This window comes from Halichoerus grypus, chromosome 2 (genome assembly GCF_964656455.1).
Source record: "Halichoerus grypus chromosome 2, mHalGry1.hap1.1, whole genome shotgun sequence".
Lineage (NCBI taxonomy): Eukaryota > Metazoa > Chordata > Mammalia > Carnivora > Phocidae > Halichoerus > Halichoerus grypus.
The window spans coordinates 82,770,310-82,788,631 of record NC_135713.1 but is presented as its reverse complement, the minus strand read 5'-3'; the positions used below and the strand labels follow the sequence as shown (position 1 = coordinate 82,788,631).

Here is an 18,322-nt window from a genome sequence, read left to right as displayed (position 1 = left end):
CTCTTCACAGGCATCCTCGGTGATAGCTACTAAGCCACTGAGTCACCACTGTGTGGAATGTACAATGGCAGTGATTCTTTCTGGCCACAGGGGGAAGCTTTCTGTTCTATTTCTAAAATATCTGTGTTGGTGTCCTGGCCCCATCCCCAGTGATTTTGGTTCCGCTGTTTTAGGATAGGACCCTGGCATCAATATTGATATTTTTTAAAGTTGTACAGGTGAATCTGACATGCAGAATTCTTCAACTGTTGTTCTCCAACTTGAGCGAGTCTCAGGGTCATGCAGAGGGCTTGTTGAAACATATATGCCACCCCTAACCCCACCCCCACGCACCCCAGAGAGCTTTTAATCCAGTGAGTTTGGGAAGGGTGCCCAAGAATTTGCATTTCTAACAAATTCCCAGGTGATGCTAATGCTGCACTAGAATGTATGTAAGTCATTTAAATGATGTCAGTTTAGTGACTTCTTTATTCCCGATGGCTGTGAGAAGAAGAAAATGGAAAACTAAATATAACAAGGGCAGTCTAAGGGAGACGTTAGGGTGGGTTTTCCCATTAAATACCACTTGGTTGTAGTCGTCACACTGGTCTCTGATCCCTTTCGGGTTTTCTATCCCTTTACTTTGCCTAGAATTTTTATTCCTAAACACATAAAAATTTTAAAGCAATAATTTTATAACAGATACCTATTGAACATTTAGTAACTACCAGGACTCAATTTCAATTTCAATGTTGTATACACATTATCTCATTTAATCTTCACCATTAAGCAAATGTTTTTATTTTTTTTATTTTTTAAAGGTTATTTATTTGAGAAAGAGAGAGAGAGAGAGCATGTGAGAGATAGTGAGAGAGAGAACACAAGTGTGAGGGGGTGCAGAGGGAGAAGCAGGCTTCCCACTGAGCAGGGAGCCCGATGAGGGGCTCCATCCCAGGACCCTGGGGTTGTAACCTGAGCCGAAGGCAGATGCTTAACCAACTGAGCCACCCAGGTGCCTCTAAGGAAATGTTTTTATTAATGTAATCCGTAACTACTTTCTTATAGTCACATAGATAATAGGTAGTAGGGTTGGAATTGGAACGCAAGCAAACTGACCATGGAGCTTGAACTCTTAGTAATTTCTCCATACCACTTCTGCATACCTAACAATTTACAAAATATATTTGACCAGCTCCTCAGTGCAAATATATCACTGATTATTATTGAATTATTCCTGATGACAAAATAATAATAAAGTAATAATAAAGTAGCTCCCATCTATTGGACACTTACCTTGGACCACATACTGTGTTAAGAACTATTAGAAAATCAGTTTAAGTGATGATATAATTGCATGGTGAAATTAGGATTTAAACTTACCCCTTTTGGTAGATTTCGGAGCAGCTGCCCCCAAAAAGCTCTTCCAGTGCCTCATAACATTCTTGTTTCTGGTTCAAAATTCTGGGGAAATTTAGCTACCCTTTTAACAAAATCCCTGTATAATTCTGGTCTAACTTTTCTCTTTGCCTAAGCACGTCTGATATGGTTCCTATTACAATAAAAAAAGCCTTGACTAAAAGGGTGGTCCTCCTGATTTGTGAATATGAGGTCCTGTTGCTTGGAGAATTGAGGCGTTGAAATGACTTAAGATCACCCAACTTATGAACAACAGAACCAGGAACAAAGAACAGAACAAAATATAGCATGATGCTTAGGCTTCTTTTCTTTCTGTACAAGAATCTACTCCTCATTTCTGGTTTTGCACCTTTTCTTACATCACCTGCAAAAGGATGTGTGAGAAGATCACTGTATGGATCATAAATACGGAAAAATTGTTTCCACACAGCATTTCTGAGAGTTGGCCCAATTAGTCTTACGAGCAGATAGAGGGAAGCGTTGCCGCTAGTGTGTTTCAAGAGCCATGTTACAGCCCTCTGAGAGCCATTGTCCGGACCTCACAAGGTTGTGGTTGGAAATAAATGAGATAACAGATGCAAAGTGCCTGGCACAAGAGAGGCACATGACTCGATAAATGGTAGCTAGTACTGGTATTCTCCTGATGGCAGCAGGAGCTGGGAAAGTGAGAGGTGGGGAGAGCAGAGCTCTCTGCTGATGAGTCTGAGGACTCCCGGGTTTCCAGCATAGCATCTGAGTCCTAGGAAACATTTGGTTTGTATGCAAAGGAAAAGAAACATTTTCAAACCCAGTATCAGTCATTTTTATACTCTTTTGTTTATGAGATTTGTCAAGCCATATCAACAGGTTCAATTCAATTTGACTTCCGCATTCTGGGTGCATATTGAGGCCCAGGTGATGTGCAGGTTCACTGTTGAATGGGACCTGTTTCCAGCGCCTTAGTGCCAAGACACGTTGTTAGAAACATCTGGGGGTGGGGTGGGCTATATACAAACTGCTCAGACACAGAAGAGCTATTTATTTTTCTACCTGTCATTCGAACTATCTACATTTATCCTCTCTCTCTCCTTCTCTGGCTGACTAAACTAACTTCCTATTTTTTTAATTGAAAAACACATAGTTTGCCAAGTTGGGGGCACTGCCCTATAAGATACCAGGTCATATAGGTAAATTTAACATAAATGATGGTATTACTTGACTATTACTGCTTGCATCACAATGCTCTGGTTAGTGTTATTTGCCTGATAGGGATGTTTTCTGAATTTTATTTTGTTTTATTTTTTAAAAGATTAAGTTATTTATTTTAGAGAGGGGGGAGCGCAGAGAGAGAGAGAGAGAGAGAGAGAGAATCCTGAGGCAGTCTCCCCACTGAACGCAGAGCCCATCGCAGGGCTCGATCCCAGGACCCTGAGATCATGCCCTGAGGCGAAATGAAGAGTTGGCTGCAGAACCGACTGAGCCACCCAGGTGCCCCTGTTTTCTGAATTTTAAAGGTTAAACCTAATTATATTCTCTAAGTTAGAGAATTCCTTCACTCACCAGATACACATGTCCTCCGAAGTCAACAAGTGTATATAAATCCAGCTGATAAGAGGCAATACTTACAAAACATTCATTATTGACTTCTATTGTCTGTCCGCATTAATCTCGATCATGCTGTTTCTTATCCCAATGCTTAGTTTTGATATGTAACCTGTTTATAAAAATATAGATGTAGAGACCCAGCTTAGGGAAAATGTGAAAAACACAAAAAATGTAAGAAGTGCACCCATGAATCCAACCACTAGTAGAGTTTTAGTGTATTCTACTCCAGTTTTTTAGAAAACACTTCAAAATGTACTGATAATAATCAGATCCATGTAATTTTGCTTAAGGAAATATTTATTTTAGGTATTTGTTTTCTTTCTTCAACTAAATTAATATTTTAAAAACAGCCAGATATTTTATCCAACAGATCTGTGATAATGTCCCAAAACATTCCTCTGCTACTAGATTTTGAGTTGCTTCTAACTATCCTTAGTGTAATATTGTGTATGTCTTCATATATTTAACTTTTTGCATATTTTGGCTGACTTTCTTATCTTAGATTCTTGGGACTGTGAATATTGGGAACACCTATGACAAGTTTTTTGCCAAATTCCTTTCTAGAAGAATTGTGCCAGTTTATGTTTGTCATCAGGAATGAATGGGACAGTGAATTCACTGCACTTTTACAGCATTTGGGGTGCTTATTTACTTATTTATTTTTGTAGTTTCACATGCCATATGGCATTTGTTTTAACTTAAATTTTTTGGCTATTAGAAAGTTTGAATATTTTCTTTTCTTTTTTTTAAATATTATTTTATTATGTTATGTTAATCACCATACATTACATCATTAGTTTTTGATGTAGTGTTCCATGATTCATTGTTTGCATATAACACCCAGTGCTCCATTCAATACATGCCCTCTTTAATACCCATCACCAGGCTAACGCCTCCACCCCCGCCCCAGAACCCTCAGTTTGTTTCTCAGAGTCCATAATCTCTCATGGTTCGTCTCCCACTCTGATCCCCCTCCCTCATTTTTCCCTTCTTACTATCTTCTTCTTTTTTTTTTTTTTTTTTAACATATAATGTATTATTTGTTTCAGAGGTACAGGTCTGTGATTCAACAGTCTTACACAATTCACAGCGCTCACCATAGCACGTACCCTCCCCAATGTCTACCACCCAGTTTGAATATTTTCAAATCCATATTTGATAATTATTTTCCTTTAAGAGATAATTATTTTCCTCTCCTTTAAATTATCTGTTTAAGCTCTTGCCCATTTACCTGTTATAGTCTTAGTGACTTTCCCATCAGAAGTTTGAATATTTTGTAGCATACATATAAAAATATAATCACACTATTAATTCAATGTCACATTTGCTGAAAAATCTCCCAGTAAGTTTAGCTTTCTATTTTTTTTTTTATGTTAACATTTCAAATGTTGTGGTAACATTTGTTGGTATTTTCCTGTGTATTCTTAATTCAAAGCATAGAAAAAATCATTTTTCTTTCAAAGGTTTAAATATTCAATATTATTTTAATTTTCTTTGATTTGATTTTAAAAAATATTAAACTTTTTAATACATCTGGAATTTATTTCAGCATATGGTGTGAGGTGAGCATATTTGACTTTTAAATAATTTACTATGCTATGACCCAGCTGTCTGATTTCCCTCACGAGTTGCCAAATGCCCAGTGAAAGAAGAATGCTCTTATATTTTGTGTTCATTGAGCTAGCATCTGTTACTTTATTAAGTATGCCAGAATTTTTTACTAAGAAAACTATGCCCTAGTTAAGGATTGCTTTCAAAAGTTGAATTAATTTTTTCAGATAAGAGGATATGATACCTCTTAATAAAGATAAAAAATATGGTACCCTGTTTTTTACAAGAGGACTCCTTAGCAAAATAATGTAGGGACTTTTGCTTCCTCAGAAGTACTTTAGCCTGTGAATGTTAATATACCTTTTTAATCTTCTAGGTGGACTTGGATGTCAAATCTGAGTTTCAGTTATGTCTCAACAACTGATTGGCTAAGTGATTTGTGCAGAGTTTTCAAACTTCTCCGCCTCTGCGTTCTGTAGAAAATGGGGTTAATAACTCCTACCTTATGGGACAGTGGTAAGATTAAAAGAGAAAACATATAAAATGCCTGGGAGATCGCCTGCTGAAACGGATTTATTATTTTCTTTCCATTTTCATATGGTACAAGCTAATGGCCATCTGAATTGGTGGAAGAGAAAAATACTCCTTGTAAAACTCACCTGGCTAATATTTGACTTAGAAATATGTTTCATTTAAATTTTGATTATAGTTATTTCTGGTCTTTAGGGAATGTAAGCAACATAATGAAATTATACCACTAATACCTAATTTTGGGGTCTTTTCATTTTTCCTGTGTTCACATATATTCTAAGAAAAGATGACTCATTTCAAAACTTCCCTAGAGCAGAAATAATCGTAAGTGTTTGGACTTCAAAGGGTTTGTCTACTCAGATGTGAACGGTATGCTGAGTAAAAGTAAATAGAAAAGAAAGAGACCAATAAGAATAGTAATTAAAGAGAACATGTAGCCCAAATATATAATAATGGTATTTGCTCTAAAACATCTACCTTGGATTTCCATTTAGTTATTTATAGGATATGATTTCAGAGATATGAGAAAGACTCCTATAATAATTTACCCTGCTTGCCACCTGTAATAGCTAACACATTTGATTTACCTGTATTATAATACATATCCCTCTGTGATTATTCCTTCATTAATTGTTAATCTACTAAATTTCTTTGCACTGCTTCTGATGATTACTATTAGGATTCTCCGTGAATGTTTTATAAAAATTTGAATATCAGAAATTCAGTATTCCTGTATTTAAAGCTTTGTACTATTGTAGCATCAGACTGAAGTTACTTTTTCCTGAAATTATGTGACTATAATATCTTTGGCAAGGATTTGACAGAATGGAGATGAAAAGAGCATAGGTACTAGATGTTTGAAAACTAATTGTGCAAATAAGTTGATTTAGCTCAATCCTTTAAAAAGCAGAGCTTGAGGTAAGGATAAGATGCTATTATTTTATTTCGAAGATGCAAGCCCACCGAAATAAGGGAAAACAGAAGTGGGGCAAGAAGAGCTGCAGAGCAGTTTAATGCATTGTTTTACAACACTGGTCACCACTGAATGATGAGTCACTAAGAGATACTGAAGGTTGCCTAGCAGGTGTGTTCACCCAATATATAGAACTTTTCTGGAAATAAGTAAGAACAAATCACACCTAGGAGAAGGAAAGAAGAAATTTGTCTCTGCAGCTCCTCCCTCTTATCACAAATCTCCTAACTGGTCAAATTCCATGGAGAGCTTCTACCTTTATACTGTTGGGTTGTATCATATGATTCCTCAGTGCTGCTCAGGAAGAGATAGCCCTTGTACTAAGGACTGTTATTTTATCCAAGTCCAACAATGGAGGAGTGATGTGAATGGGGACCTGACCAAAGGAGAGAAAGAAAAAGGTGGACAAGAGAATCTAAGAAGGCACACAAGGTTTGTTTCCTCAAACATGAGAGGTAGAAGAAATAGCGAGGTTAGGAGCATTGGAAGTTTACAGTTGTCGGGTGATAGAAGTGATGTATTTGTTAGGTCAGGACTTGTTACATGCAAAACAAACATCCTCCAAATTACAGTGGTTTAAATCACTAAGCTTTATTTTTTGCTCCTGTCTCATGGCTCTGCCATTCCTAGGATCCTCAGGACCTCAGACCCATCTAGTGGAAATTCTGTGTCTGGCTGTGAGGTGAGGGAAGAGAATGAGAGCAGGGAGGGATGGGTGGGGAACTTGTGTCTTATTTGTGAGACATCACATGGCCTCACCTAACTGCAAGGAAGACTTGGAAATAGAGTCTACCTGTGTGCCAAGAAGTAAAGGGATTTTTGTGACACTTAGCAGCCTCTGTTACATATGGTAACCACATTATGTCAAGTTTTACTGTATGTGAATATTCTGTACTGAATAAATTTGACCTCTAATTTATTCAGATAATGCAGTCATGACCCATTTTAATTGGTTGCTTCTCTGAAGCCCTCCACATCAAATTTTGCATATTTTTAAAGTCATTGTTCCTGTAACATCGCCATCTTATTTCCGATTTTCTCAGGAAAGAGTAATTAACCTGAGAATCAAATTATACTCTGGATACCAAAGCAAGTCAGCCTTGGCTAGAGTGTTCAAATGACAGTCTTCTGATACAGTTACTGAGTCAGCTCTCCAGACTCACAGAATCTGGGCTTTCCAAACAAGACTACTACATTTCTTCCTTGCCTGGACTCATAACCCTTGCAATCAATGCAATATAGTAAACTTTATATAAGCTGCACCTGAGCCTAAGACTTTGCAGTCAGTGTAGTCTTTATTTCATTCCTCACTTTTGTCTCAATGAAAAGGCAACTTAATGACTTTCACAAAGGGTGTTATCCTTCTTGTCCCTCTGTTACTGCTCATCAAGGACAGCTGGGAAAAAGCACTGATCCAGTTAATAATGTTCTCCTTAAATTCTCTCTCAACAGAATCCTGATACCACAACAGCCCACAATACGATTGCCAAGTCTGAGGTCAAACTATTAATTGAAATAGTCACAATTAGAAGTGTTGTCACCATAACATGTATGAAAATCCCACCATAACATGTATGAAAATACCACATGTAATAATGAAGCCAAAATTAGAATGCCTTGCAAAGACTTGACTAACAAATAGTATTATAGCAGATCTGAGTCCGTGGACGGATGGTAACCAAATTGCCTTTTGAATCAGAATGAAGGTCATGAAGTCAAAGTGAGTTAATTAATTAATTAATTAATTTTGGTTTTTATACGTTTAATTGAAGCATAACTGACATGCCATATTGTATTAGTTTCAGGTCTACAACATAGTGATTCAATATTTATATATATTACAACATAGTCACTGCAATAAGTTTGATTACCATCTAGCACCATACAATGTTGTTATAATATTATTGACTATATTCCCACTGATGTGCATTACTTTTCCTTGTCTTACTTGTTTTATAGCTGGGAGATTGTACCTTTTAATCCTCTTTACTTGTTTAGTCATCTGGCCCACCAATTATCAGTTTGTTCTTTGTATCTATGAGTCTGTTTCTGCTTTGTTGGTTTGTTTTGTTTTTTCTAGATCCCACATTTAAGTGAAGTCATACAGTAATTGTCTTTCTCTGTCTTATTTCTCTAGGTCCATGCATGTTGTCATGAATGGCAAGATTTTACATTTTATGGCTGAGTAATATTCCATTGCATATATACACCACATCTTCTTTATCCGTTCATCTGTGGATGGATATTTAAGTTGCTTCCATATCTTGGCTATTGTAAATAATGCTGCAGTGAACGTAGGAGTGCATGTATCTTTTTGAATTAGTGTTTCTGTTTTCTTTGGATAAATATCTAAAAGTGAATTGCTGCATCATATGTTCATTCTTTTTTAATTTTTTCTGCTTCCGTAGTGGCTGTACCAATTTGCATTCCTACCAATAGTGCACAAGGATATGATTTTCTCCACATCCTCGCCAACACTTGTTATTTCTTGTCTTTTTGGTAACAGCCATTCTGACAGGTGTGAGGTGACATCTCATTGTGGTTTTGATTTTCATTTCCTTGTTGGTTAATGTTGTTGTACATCCTTTTCTGTGCCTGTGAAGGTGGGTTATTTATGACACAAATCAAATGGGGAGGGGAAGCCATAACTGTCACCTCAGAGAGAACCAGCACGATGCCTTCCTGATGCTCTGTGGCACTGTAGTGTTTGGCACTGGTTGCATCCATGTTTTCAAAACAAAACAAAACAAAACAAAACAAAACAAAACAGTTTGTAGTATTTGCAGAATGTTCTGATGTGTCTCATGTTAAAATCTCTCCTACTGTGGGTATACATCCAGGAGTGCAGTGCTAATGCATTGATTTCCAAAAATCTGAGATTTATCCTGCTTATACCTTTTATCAATTGGAAAAATACTTTAAATAATTGGATCTTAGTTTCTTCATTCTGTAAAATGGGAATATCATCATGTACCTCATGAGAATATTACAAAAATAACATGTATAGAACATACATGTCATTACAAAGAATATCACAAAGATAACATGTATGAAAGTGACTAGAATAGTGTCTAGCATAGATATTTTGCCTTAAAAATATTAAAATGGCATTTGGGGTTTGATCTTTTTCATTTTGGTTGACACTCTTATTGGTGCTGCTTAAAATTCTGCATTTATTCTATCTGGCCTTTCTGGGGCTTGCTTTCAGGTATATCTTATTTATTCTTGGCATTAACATATAAAAAGGACATCCTAGTCTATTTGTTTTGCTCTTGATCCAATCTTACAGATTCGGACCCTCTTCCTGGACACATGCTCATGTTTTTTAAAGGTGTTTCCACCTCTAAATGACTTTTTTTCATAATTATACCCTGATCTCCCTTTGGTCCTGTGCCATTGTAACCGCTAAATTCTAAAATTTCTAGTATAGCGCATTCTACAAATCCTCTACTCCCCCCGCCTTTTTAAGCTGAAAAGGGAATTTGAAACAACTCTCTTCAAAATAGTGAGACCACATGTAATAATGAAGCCAAAATTAAAAAGAGAGAATGTAGCCCAGTCCTGATCTAGAGATGAGCGAGATGTCTAATTCTTTTTTTTTTTTTTTTAAGATTTATATATTTGAGAGAGAGAGAGCTAGAGAGCGAGGATGAGTGCAGGGAGGGGCAAAGGGAAAGAATCTCAAGCAAACTCCCTGCTGAGCGTGGAGCCCAAAGTGGGGCTCAATCTCAAGACCCATGAGATCATGACCTGAGCCGAAACCAAGAGTCAGACACTTAACTGCCTGAGCCACCCAGGCGCCCCAAGGTGTCTAATTCTTAATCCGATGTTAGATGCTGTTGATCTATAAAGAACTCTGCTATGGATATTTTGTTGATTGCTTTTGTTCTTACTTCTTATTTTTTCTCCTGATGAGGAAAGAAGCAAAAAATAGCTACATTTATGGTTTCATGAGGAAGTTCAAGAGAAAGTAAGAAATGAGTTCTCATTCTTTCCTGTCTGGGTTCTAATTCTTCTTACATTTAGCTGAGGAAAACCAGTTACATTTAGCCCCTTCACCTCTGCCTAGCCATGGGGTGAGTAGTGAACGAGAACAGTGTCATGGAAGACTCCGGACCTGGGTTCTAAAATTAGTGTTGTGTCTTTAGCAAACCCTTAACACCTCTGTATTTCTCAGTTTTCTTGCTTGGTAAGCAAGATAAGTAATAGTTTCCTTACATCACTGGGATATTTTGAGAATCAGATAAAGTGAAGAATGTCAAAATCCTTTTGCAATAGCAAAATGTCATTTTTAGACAAATGTAAAATGTTACAAATAAGCCATGCTTTCCCCCTTGTCTTTTATATACACTCTAACACATTCAGTTATAAATAGTAATGTAACTTAATTTCATAAAACTTAATATAAATAAAAATCTTATGGAAAATGCACATACACATTATTTTTTCTCATTGCAGTCATCAGTGACACTTGTCGAATTATCATCTCAGCACAACTGTAACTTACTGACCAGGTATGTCGTAATTCCTTGCCAATGTGCTTGCTGTGGAAATTTACTTAAAGTAATTTGATGAAAAGCTTTGCTAATTCAATTATTGAATTTCAGGCCTTGTATTTAAAGCCTATAAACAAAAATTATAGAAAAGTACTTAAGTTATTGCATTATTTTAATACTGTGATTGAATAGCATTTGTATCTGAGATTGGTAGGCAGCATATTTAAGTGATGTGCTCATGAAAGTGAAATATTAAAAACAGCTTATGAAAATCTCCCATCTGGCAGTTACAATTGATCAGAAATCTACTCTTCAGCATTATTTTGAAAATAGCATGAGTTTTTAATTAAAACTGTTCATTCGATTTATTAATGTAAGTAAAACCTCCCATCTGATCAGGTTTAACTTGAGAAAGTGGTTTTCTAAAACCCCTTTTATGGATTGAATGATACAGTTTTCAATAAAGAGTAGTTATAGAAGATGTCAGACATTTATTTGCTATCAATCTTTTTTTGTGTTCTTCTTAACTTCAAAGTTGAACTGTGAACATTATTCTGTTTGCTTAAAAATGTTTGATGAATTCATGATCTTAAGACTCCTCTTATTTTAATTCTAAGCAAAGGGTCCGAGATAAAGCTCTTTTATAAAAGGTGTTAACTTTAGGTATACTTTATGTCAGTTAATTTAAGTAAAGCTGCCACAGGCAAGAAATAAGTAAAGTTTTAAGGTTAAAATTTCTCACTTAAAAACACAATATACAAAGCATTTTTATTTAGTAATTATCAAATGCTTATTTAGTAGCTGTTTGTTATGTAATATCTCATTTAATTTTTGCAATAAGTCTGTTCCTCAGCATTCTTATTATCTACATTTTACTTATAATTAAATTGAAGTTCAGGAATTATATAACTAGTGATTAAATTTCAGAAGAAGGATTTCAGACCACGCAATTGGACTTCAAACCAAAGGCACTTCATTACTCTCTGCCCAGGTGCCCAGGGCACCTCCTTATCGTCCTGCTATGGGAGGGTTATAAGGACAGTTCTCTTAGCTTTTCTCCTGAAACCTCAGTACCTGAATTAGATGCTGTGTTAATTCTCAAACATAGTTATTTATCAAAACTGGGTTATTAAAACTATGAATTAAGAACTTATAAAAGTGGGAAATATTTTTTTGACGTGTTAACCATTCCATGCGTATTTCCGTCACATTTTATACTAGCTAAACATCATGCCAACGTGTTAGATCCACAAAGTTGGTAATTTATCTATGCGTTTAGTTACACAGTATAATTTTTGGTGTGTTAATGTTAATTTATCTCATTTACAAGTGAAAATTTGAATTTCAGAGACTATTTATAACTGAACCCTCTAGATCCTAGAGTGGGAATGACCAGGGAAAGATATGCACATCTGACTCTCCTTCTGCCCTGGTGGTGTCTTTATTTCCATGGTACTGCCATGCGAGAAGTTTCTGCAACCCATTTAGTAGGTGGTGGCAGCATACCCATTCACCAGAAATTGGAAGTTAATGGGCTTAACTATTGACAGTCTTCTTGAATATCTATACATGGGGAACGTGATCCATCATGAACTTAGAGTTAAGTTCAAAGTCATGAACTTTATGTATTGCTGTTATTATTGAACTCTTAGTTTCATTTCAAAAGATTTGGAATAAATATGCTCAGAGGATCTTTCAGTTAAGCCTTACCTTAGAAATAAATCTATAGTCATTAGACTCTGTCTCTTTCATTAGTACTTTATATAAATATGGATATGCTCTCCTGTTAAAATTTGCCAATGTGCTTGTTTGATACACCACTAATAGTCATGTTCTTTAGCATGGGAGCAAGGGAGACTAAAAACTGGTTCTGCCAGCATCTTAGCTTGTGTCTTTGTGAACACATGAACTCTAACTGGGCTGTTTTTCAGTTATACCTGTAATTTGTATCTCTGTAACTCTGAATTATGTCTTTATTATGTCACCAAAACATTGCTCAAAATTATCCTATTTCTAGGAGCTTATTTAAGGGTTGTGTTGCTACTGCTGTTTCCCACCTTTTCAAAAATAAGTCCTATGAGTTTTGAAATATCTGCCCTTGAAAATAAATTCCAGAATTTTTAGTCTTTAGCTAAAGAGAAGACACAGAATATTAGCACTCTAATAACAATTCAGTACTCTGAATTGTAACAAAATAATTTATCAGAACTTATAAACATGCACACAAGATGAAATGAATTTTAAATGTGTAAACAAGCCAAGGGAAAGGGAAAATAAGAATAAAAAAGTAAAATCCAGCCAGGAATGAGGTTGGTACATAAAATATTTGCCCTCAAGTTATCTACACTTGCTAGAGGTAGATCACAAATTTGACTCTAAGCTTTCTAGAAACCAATCAGAAAGGGAAATGTGATTATTATCTCTAAGGTGGAAGGAAATGAGATGCTTTGAAGAAGCATATTAACTATTCATGAAAGCAAGATCATGAAACAAAATTTTGTATCTCTTGTAAGAATGAAAAATGGAAAACATATTTATCATAGAGTGAGGGGTTTCATAGGTCTATTTTGTGTAATGTCCCTAAATATCAGCAGATGCTATCTTGCTGAGGTATGATTGCAATAAAAAGCATTTTGATGGGAGAGGGGTGGCTATCCTATGTGATCCAGTCAGGCTACCCTTGTGGTCCTGCTGGTGCAAGGAGAGGTATCTATAGAAGTATCAAACAACATCAGGTATATCAATGGCTCCAAGATTTCAACCTAATCCACTTTATAATACAACTTCAGGTTAGCTCATTCCCTTGATTCTTCCCCGAAACTGATGGCATTGTTGCTTCCAAGTACAAGGTTTCTCATCCCTTACCGGCTTCAGCAAGGAAGTCCTAACAGCCAGGAGTAAGAAAGGCCCAGGTAGGGGAGGGCAGAGACCACTTCTTACTCATCTCCGAAACCCGAAGACCTGTTAGTGGAATACCTGCACGTAATAGACACCTAGGACTTGTGCTTTGTATAGAAGTTATTCCTCTCTCAAACTCTAAAATTAATTTACTATTTCAATATAGGCAAATAACTTTGCCTTTGTAAGGAGGGATAATGATACTAACATCAAAGGGATGTTTCCCGAATGGGATGAATTAATAGAGAGGGGCATACTGGCTAATAAAAAGTGGTTAATAAATGTTTGCTGAACCAAGGAATGAATTCTATAACACTATGCAATGTCAGAGATGAGAAATTAATGAATTATCTCAAAACTGCCATGATAAATATTTTAGAGGCAGAACATCAGTGCTAATATTCTGGCTGACATTACTTTAGTAAATAATGTAAGAATACATTTTTTCCTATGAGACTCAGTGAAGGTATATTTTATTTGAAATGGGGATAAAAGACCATTTGGAGAAGTTTTTTTTTTTCTTGTTTCACATTAGCCTTCCTTCAAACAAATTGATAACTATTGATCTTTATTCTAGAATTAATGAACTGTGTATTCTTGATAATCCTCCCTAAATACTTCTTTTACTCTGTATTGATATTTTGACTGGTATTATGCACTAGTAAGTTTAAGATTTTATTACCTGACTTAGCAGATTCTGAATGAGTTTTGTCAATTAACTGACAATCAGTTGATTGATTGACAAATCCTTGGTTTCTAAATATACTTAAATTTTCTAGCCTACTCTTGCTATAATACATTAATGTTAGTTAGTAAATAATTTATTCTCCATATGTGACCTTTCATAAAATAATACATTTTACAATGGTTATGCAACAAAGACCGGTAGGGAAAACTTGATTGGGAATTCCTGCATACTATACCCATTTATTGGGCATTGGTGGTGCAAAATTGTCTTGTTAAAGCTTGTGAAAGACCTGCAATAAATAAACCTGTTTAACCTTAAAAAATACATTTTCCTCTATTCAACATGGTACCATTTTCTTCAGTTATTGCCGTGGAAATCCAATCTCTAATATTTGTTCTTAGATTCTTTTGTACTATTTATGTTTAGTTATAGATTTTCCAAGCTGGCCACAGTTTGGTTTAAAATAACATTTTACTTCAAGGCCCTGGTTATTGGCAGGCCTTTCTCGAACACTAAGAGGCATAATCACAGATGTTCTGAAACTAGCCTTCATTAGTAATTCTTTCTTTGCTCCACTGTTTTATCTATTTGGACCAAAAAGTCTTGTAGAATTGAAGAAGAAAAGAATAGTGCCATTTTGGAAATAATTTTAGTATCATATTTTCAATTTTTAAAAGACATGTGTATGTATATGTTTATAATACCACATTGTATATTTGGCTGAACTTTCATCCATACAAAAGGCTAAGATTTTCTGCTGTTTTCCTTCTCCTTGGTCTACCTTTCCTGCAGGATTTGGAAATTTTGGTTTTATCCCTGAGCAAATATACACCTTTTCTTCTAGTTCTTCTGTTCTTTTCTTATTATAGGTTACCCCCCCATTTACTTTTTCATTATCTAAAAATCTATAATGCATTTAAATATGACTTCCAACCTATTACATTCCAATCTGTCACTTAAATTAACAGGATTCTGCTCAACTTATTATAATATAGACATTATTTGGTCTTTTTGAGCCGTTCGTAGGTTTTTTGATTTCATGATTTCAAACTTTAGAATTTTACTTATTTATAGCCTTACCTAGTTTAAAAGTGATCGTTTGGATATTGAATGCATTGAGTATTATGGCGGTTATTAATTTGCCAGATATTTCCAGCTTTTCACCTTTCAGGCATCTAAAGGTATATCACCCTCAGTCTCTACTGTGACTGTGAAGAGGGAGACGTGGAACTGGTTAAGCCGAGTAAATTCTGAGCAAAAGTAATGTGTGTCACTTCTGGACCAAAATATTCCCTTGTCCGTATAGAATCTTCTGGAGTTATCTTATTCCCTGGTACCTTGGCTGACAACATTTAAGCTGTCTGTCCTGTATGACCCTGGATCCTTGAGTCAGGTCAATGCTCAGAGCCCCCTGCTGGCCTAAATGATGAACTAAAAACAGCACCATAGGTATCCTTTGCATGTGTATCAGCCTCTGAAGGAATAATGAATTTCCTCTTTTGGGAAATGTCTCTTGTCATGAGGTAGAGATCTTTGAAATATAATTTGCTGGTCAAGGAAGGAAGAAGCAATGGAGAACTCATATATATTCTAGTAAATGGAGTAGAATACCTTTAAATTCACTTGCTTCTTTTTATCAGCTATTCTCTTTTTTTCCTCTTTACATTATTTCTTTTTTTTTTTTTCTTGAGGTAATTTTTATTTAGAAATTGTGAGTAAAACCAAAAGTTACAAGCAAATCTTTAGGTGTCATAAATTTCACAGGGATGCAAGTGAAACTCATTTATACATCTATCCATTCTCTGTGCCTCTGAGAGAGTCATAGCTAGATAATAAATGATATATCTGATCATAGTAAACATTTAGAAAATAATGTGCCATTATCTATTGAATTTTAACATATACACATATCTTCTGACCTAGCCTATTCCCTTTTAAGAATCTATTGTACACAAATAAAGGTGATAATACATAAAACATATATACAACAGGGTTTATTTTATCCTTGTTTATAATTGTAAAAACCTGGAATTAATCTGAATATCTAAACATAGGTGAATGGCTATGTAAGTTAAGATACAAGTATAATAAAGAATATTTTACAGCCATTAATATAAAGGAGTTAAAGTAATACCCCTGACACGAGATGTAAATGTAAAACGGTTCTTGATGTATAAAACGACAGTTGTAGAAAAAAGGGTATTGTATGGGCCAATTTCTCTTAAAAGGAAAAGAACTCTCAATACTGGTATGAGCATAGAGTCATACCTCAAAGAAGGCACACTAAAATTTTAACATTTAACTCAGGGGCAGCATAGCTGGGGAAAGAGTGTGAGCTAATAACATTTTAATGCCTTTGTATTATTTAGCATGATACAGTGAGTACACATTTCTTTTGTAATTTTGAAAGTGGCAAAGTATATAAAGTTTTTTGACAAAAAATTGAGGAATAAAGGTAAATAAATAAAATATCTGCCTCTATTATTTAGGAGGTTCTTTTATTATAATTAGAATTATTTTCTTTTAGTCTAAGGATTTCTATTTTTTCTAGGGGTTTCTACTTTTAGCTTTTGATGCCAGGTTTCTTTTGGGTATAAATGTACAAAGACCCATTTCAGACCATATTCATATGCAGTACCCACAAATGTAATATGTGATAGAAGAAGGTAGAGCTAGCTATGCAAAGATAGCCAAGTACATTCCTGCTGCACATGTCAGTAGGACATGAGGTCACTCCTCTCCTCTATGAATCTACCTCCAAAGAAACAAAGAGTGTGGATGTCCAAGTGGTTATTTCATAGCCATCACTAATTATCACCAACACCTCTGGGTCCCTGATTTTCTGGACATTCAAGAAGACTACAATTTTCCCAAGCTTTTAAAGTAAGGCATGGGATAAGACTTACTCTGGACAATGACATGTGAACCAAAGTAGTGTGCATTATTTCCAAGTGAACTGTAATAAATGTTCTGTTGTTGTTGTTTTTTATTACCGTAGCATAAACTATTGTGCCTGAGACCGGTTACTGTGCAAACCTCATTTGTTTATATAATACTTTGATCTTATGTACCAGGGTTGTCAGGATTTTTGTAAGTAGGAGAAACAAAATTTTAAAATTATCTGTGAGATGCAAGAAACTTTTACTTCTATAAAATTTAAGCTTTTACCCAATGGATTTTGTCATAAGATTGATCTTACTTGGTAATACTGTACAAACTACTCCATTTTTCTGGACCACAGTTTCTGTCAGTAAAATGAAAATATGCATCCTTCTATCACATGGTTCTGTGAATTAAATGAAATAATGTGTATAACCCAGTGTTTTATACATACTGTGTGTTCAAAGACTGCTAGCCGCCTACTTGGTAGATCTTTGTGAAAATATTCTAAATGGACTTGAAGAAGGAGAGAGAGAGCATTAAGATAAAAGGAAGGAAGCTGTTATTGGTAATAGGAACTCCCACTCCCCCAAATTTGATTAGCTTTGCTCTTTGAGATCCTGGAGTAATGTTGGTAGAGTTCGTATCCTTTGGACTCCTAGGTGTTTGAGTTTATTATGTTTATTCCAGGATGGGAGAAAAACTAAAGATTTGTCGCACCTAACTCTAATCTATACATATTGACTGAGTCCTATTTAATTTTCTATTTTATTTTACATTTATTTCAATGTATTATAGACTTCTTCTAGTTTGAGCCCCTTTCCCATCATCTTCTACCTCATAGGTGTTAGCTTCCAAGGTAAACAAAGTATCATTGCCCTACCTCCCAACTTCCTACTTCTATTCCAAGACAGCAACTACCAAGGGAGATCTGAAAAAACAGTAGGGGAAACGGCACATGCGCTCACTCTGGTGTGAAAGTCCCACACAGGAAATTTTATAGATAGAAACACATGCCAGAAAAATGTTGATAGTTATGCTTTCTACAAATTGGAGTAGTTTATGTATATCATTCTTTCACATATAAGACAGTGGAACAATGGGAATAGAAGAACTGCCACATCAATAAATTGAGCTGCTTATTTATATAAATCCATGTAAGACTTTGAGAGTTGGGATGGATGTGTTCAGTAATTTAACTTCTAGTTACATATTTGGGAAAGATAGTTTGCTGTGACATAGTTAGACAGATTGGGGCATTAAAACTTACAAAGTTGTGATATGGTGGTTGATAAATAGTCCACTTTGAATGATTACTCCAGGACG

The 18,322-nt window shown here is 35.4% G+C and overlaps 1 long non-coding RNA gene across 1 annotated transcript in view; it reads left to right on the top strand.

Moving 5' to 3' along the window:
* Positions 1-18,322, top strand: part of LOC118525397 (uncharacterized) — a 108,219-nt gene that overhangs the window by 18,031 nt on the left and 71,866 nt on the right. Inside the window, exon 2 of the long non-coding RNA XR_013445330.1 lies at positions 10,493-10,548. This is a non-coding gene — a long non-coding RNA (uncharacterized LOC118525397). The remainder of the gene's footprint in view (positions 1-10,492; positions 10,549-18,322) is intronic.